Genomic DNA, 5000 nt, shown 5'->3' on the forward strand with positions numbered 1-5000 from the left:
TAATCAGTCACTCAAATAATCTTTATTAGCATGATTATTAGTTACATTATTTTCAAATCATTACATTTAACGAGTAACAAGAGGCCAAAATAATCATAAGACAACAAATACTTTAAACAATATAACATAATAATGTATCTCACTACAGAATACAGAGTGAAGCCTCTTTCATATTTGCCCATCTTAGTTTTCACTACAGTACTCATTGTGATTTCTCAGTATGTTTTCAACAGAGTGAGGCATCTACTCTGCACACTTATCTTTGTTTTAATATTTATACCCTACTGAGTGAACAGAGTGAGACCTCTTGTCAGTCATATCTCTGTATCTCACGCCAGTCTTTATATCTTACTAAAAGTTATACAGAGTGGGATATCTTCCCTGTGCACCTATCTCTGTTATCCTCTCTCTCTACTGATGACAGTTTTGTTGTTGATTATATATATTTATTGGTTTTCAATAAAGTCAGATCAGATTAATAGATACACTCTCAAAAACTAACAATAAAAAATACAAACACCAGTTTTAATTCAAAGTCCTCTGAAGAGTTGATCAGATGAATTATGACACATATAGGACTCCTTAGAGTCTGGACTGATTTCATTGGTCAGTGAAGTTTTTAGTTTCAGCTAAAAAATAAATTTTAGAAAATGAAAAGAAACATTCACTGCTCTGATACGTGACTGATCAATAACTCTACAAATCTGTAAATATTTTCTGTCTGTTTGTTTTTTCTGTTTTCTCTTTTCTTTGTCTTTGTTTTTAAAGGGAACTTTTTACGAAATCGAACTCTAACAAACTCTTTACACTCCAATAAATATTTAAATGTGTTCAGTCGTTGTTTCTGATTATTGATGATATTATTCATTAGTCAATTGGTTGATATCTCCCATGATATAAGTAAATATGACGGCTCAGTGTGACATCATGATACATAATGACAGTAAAACATACAGTCCTCTATCTGCTAATAACAAAAGGATCCTCTCAGTTTGTTTCTGCTTTCACTTGTTAACAAACTGATACAAACACATCACACAAATAGCTAATCTAGTTTAAAAGGCAGTTTATCTTTTGTATAAGATTGGCAGTGATGTAGCCAAAGAGAAAACACCGCCAAGGCATTCATGACCTGTGGGGTTCCTCTGGGTTCTACTCTTGGTCCTCTCTATTTTCATGTCACATGCTAACATGTAACACGACAAAACAGGTCGACGATACTTTCAGAAACGTCACAAATGGTTGTTACAAAATCAAATCATGATTGTTTTCTGATCTGACATCTCTGTGGTTCAGGTAAGTTTAGACAACTAAAACTACTTATTAAAGCGTTATTAATGACTTCTGGCCACTTCTGGGGCGACACAACAACCTGTAAACCAATAGCATAAATAACTAATTAGCTAAAAAGCTAATTTAGGTTGTTTCTCTGTTGTGGTTATAAGACTGGCAGTGACGTAACCAAAGAGAAGTCAGACTTTTCTACATCAATACAACAATAAACAATAAATCCTGAGCTGCTGAATCGTCCAATGAGGACGAGACTCATGAAGACACTGATCTGAACATGAAACAAATGTTTATTCCACAGCTGAGTTACAATCAAAGTGAAAGAAGAAAAATAGATTACAGCTTCATCAGAGACGTTTCTCTCTGCTGACAGACTTACAAAAATACTTTGTTTGAGTTTGAAACTTCAAGTATCTACGAAGAAGAATTACGTCATTCACCAAACCTCTGAGACCCCCCCGCTCCTCCTGGATCACACTGGATCACACCTGATTCAACTGGATCAAACTGGATCAGAATCAAACACATTAGACCAGATCAAACTGGGTTTAAATTGAGCAGATCAGACAGATCACATTGGATAAAACTGGATCCAGACTGGATCACAGTGGATCAGATGAAAGACATCAGTAGAAACAGTCTCCGTCCAGTTTGATCAGCTGATTGACAGACAGCGTACCTGTTTACCCCCCAACGGTCTAAGATGTAGCTCCTCCCTCTTCTGAAGCGTCACAGGTGATGTCACACACCTGTGATGTCATACACCTGTCCTGTTGGGTTAGACAGACTTTGTTATTGTCTGCAGCTGTTGAGCAGTTGATCCTCCTCTCTGATCAGGTGTCGTCTGGCCCGTTATTCTGATAATCTGATTAATTATTCAAACTTCTAGTCACGTGTTGTATTTTTGTGTGAATGAGGACAAATTGAAGAGCTCAGATCCGTCTCAACTTGTCTCCACAAGTCTCCTGTGACAGAGCAGGTGCATGATGTCACTGCAGGCATGCTTACCCAGCATGCCTTGCAGTCTAACAAAGATACCCGAGGACCATCTGGGGAGTAAGATGGGTAGGGTCAGGGCCAATCAGAGGCAGAGTAGGGGCGGGTCTTCACTATACCGGGTAAACATGCCCAACAAGGACGTTTATTCTGTCCCACCTGGAGACTCACCTGCAGCAGACAGACTGAAGTATCAGCAGGTCAGAGTATGTCTGCATTTCTCATAAACATTAAAACATTTGTGTCCTAGATGGTTAAACTCTCCGTCTGGTCTTATTTTATATTTTTATCATCATCATTAAATCTCATGTTCAGACTCAAACCAACGATGTGTTCGTCCTCCTTCCCGTTCTCTGTTTGTGGCTCTCAGCTCCAAGCTCATTGGTTCCTACTTCAGATCTTTAAAAACACCTCACAGATATGTAGTTTCATGATTAAGCTACACCTGTTAGCAGATTTACGAGGCTTAGATCTTTAAAACGGGTCAAAGATATAGTTTCATGCTTAGAAAGTCTCAATAATTTCCTGAAACAGCTGCTCACTGTAGTTTTTATCAAACACACAGGAGGAAATAGTGCTTTTGTTGGGGAGTGTTTCTGTCAGCAGTACGGTGTGTGTAGGACTGAGTCTAAATAAACCACAGTGTGTGTGTTCATGGTAATGAAGGAACACTGATGTGTTTTTAATAGTTTCTGGACAACAATGAGAAAGAAAATTAATCACAGGACTTGTTGGTGGATCAGTTGGTTTGACTTTGCACATGAAGAAGAAATATAGAATAACACCAGACTCATCTTTAAATTAATTTAATTTATAACATTTCTCAAAGGAGAGTTTTTGCTTCAAGTGTCATCAAGAACATTTTAGTCAAACTGAGCAACAAATGTGGAGATGTTTGAAAACTGCATTCAGTGAATCTTCATAGAAACAGTCAAACATTTCTGTAAATCCGCTGGTTCTCTGTTCTGTCAGTCACATGTTTCAGGAGGAAATCAGTTTCATCTCTGAGCGTCCAGTCCAGAGACGAGTTTACGACGTGTTCATGTCATACAGTTCAGACTGTGATCCTTCTTTTCAGATTCCTGGTTGTAGTCAGCAGTAGAAGAAGAACTCAGATCCTTAACTGCAGTAAAAATACCAATACAGCAAAGTAAAAATACTCCACTACACTAAAAGTCCTGCATGAAAAATCCTCCTACAGTAAAAGTACATAAGTATTATGAGCTTGATGTAGTTAAAGTATTGCAGTAATGTAAAGTTATGCATTCACTGCTCCCTTCGCTCAGTGCTTTGTGTGCAGGAATAACTGAAGGTGAATCAGATCTCTCATCGCTGGCTTCCAGTTTTTGTGCGAAGCTTCGCTAACTGGTCCTGGACCTCTGTCTCTGTGCTGGACTCTGAGATGAAACTGATTTCTGTAACATGTGACTCTGAGCAGGAAGAGGAAATGTGGAACTGTCCCTTTAACTCTTCAGCGCCTCCTCATGGTGAACCGGATGAAGTGCTTCAATGCTTCACACTGAGTGGGTTGACATTACAGTACAGGCTCTATTGCACATGAACAGATGAGTTCAGATCTTTACAGTATTTACAGTCTCATCAGGTTTTGGTTCGAATCCTTCAAACAGCTTCACCGTCACATGACGTCTTTGGAATTTCATGAACAAGAAACCACACTTCATTTACCTTCAACACAAACCAGATCATAACGTCACCTCAGAGTTCTGAACACTGAGATGGTTTAAAGTACGGAAACGTCATCAGGACGCAGCGTTCAAAACAAAGTGGAGTTATTCAGAGGAACTAAAGGAGCATTTACACTGAAATAACAACTATTATATTGACGAGAGTGTAGATAATTACAGTACATACAGCGCACTTTATCCACATTCTTCAATCAAAACAGGAGCTTTTAAATGAAGATCAGTTAAAATAAATACGTCGCTTCATTAACACCTGGTGAAAGATTGTTTTAGGAGCTGAACTTCAGACGGTGAAATCGTTTCGAGCTCCATGTTTTCATCCATCGCCATCAGAGAAACGGACACGACCTCGGTGCAAATTGTGCATCTGTAAACATCAAACAAGTCAGATCTTTTTATGCTGCGTCAGTTTCTGACTGAAGTGGAATCAGTGATTGAGGAGAGTTCAGGAAGCATCAGGAATATGTTGTAAACTGATTTTTCACTCAGAAAACTTCCTGCAGTTCAGCAGAGCAGAAACATTCAGAGTGATGACGACATGAGGCTGCAGTGAGTGAGGAGGAGGGCTGCACCGCCGAAGAGTTAAAACAAACTTCTCTTACTGATCTGAAAAAGGACGAGTTGATGGTTCACATTATAAACTCACCACAAAAAGTAAGGAAATGTCTGTTTGGTAGATTATTTCTTTGTTGTAATGATGCTTCTTGGCAATAAATCTGTTGGAAAGTCTGTTTATTTCCCTTTTAAATGGAGCCACATTTGTAAGGAACATGCATTTGTGGGACGAGCAGCAGAGCTGAGTATGTGGGTTGCTCCCATGAAAAATTTGCCAAATCTTCTCTGCTGATGCCAAACAGCTTATTCTGCCATTGACTCTTGTTTGGTGTTTGGTGGATTGGATGATTGAAGTTTGAAGAAACAAGACATATTGGCAATTTATCAATGTATTCATTTAACAAACAGGAGCCTCAACAACCTCAAGTTACAACAAAGAAATAATCTATCAAACAC

The 5000-nt window shown here is 38.6% G+C and overlaps 1 protein-coding gene across 2 annotated transcripts in view; it reads left to right on the forward strand.

Annotated features, from left to right (window-relative positions):
• The window catches only part of iqgap3 (IQ motif containing GTPase activating protein 3), a 25422-nt gene extending 24592 nt beyond the window's left edge, over positions 1-830 (forward strand). For both annotated transcript variants that reach the window (XM_067600256.1, XM_067600257.1), the window contains exon 37: positions 1-830. This exon is cut by the window's left edge and continues 214 nt beyond it. The gene's annotated coding sequence lies outside the window, so the exon portion shown is untranslated.
• The last annotated feature ends 4170 nt before the right edge of the window (positions 831-5000 follow it).

The sequence above is a fragment of the Thunnus thynnus genome, chromosome 10 (genome assembly GCF_963924715.1).
Source record: "Thunnus thynnus chromosome 10, fThuThy2.1, whole genome shotgun sequence".
NCBI classification, from domain to species: Eukaryota; Metazoa; Chordata; class Actinopteri; order Scombriformes; family Scombridae; genus Thunnus; species Thunnus thynnus.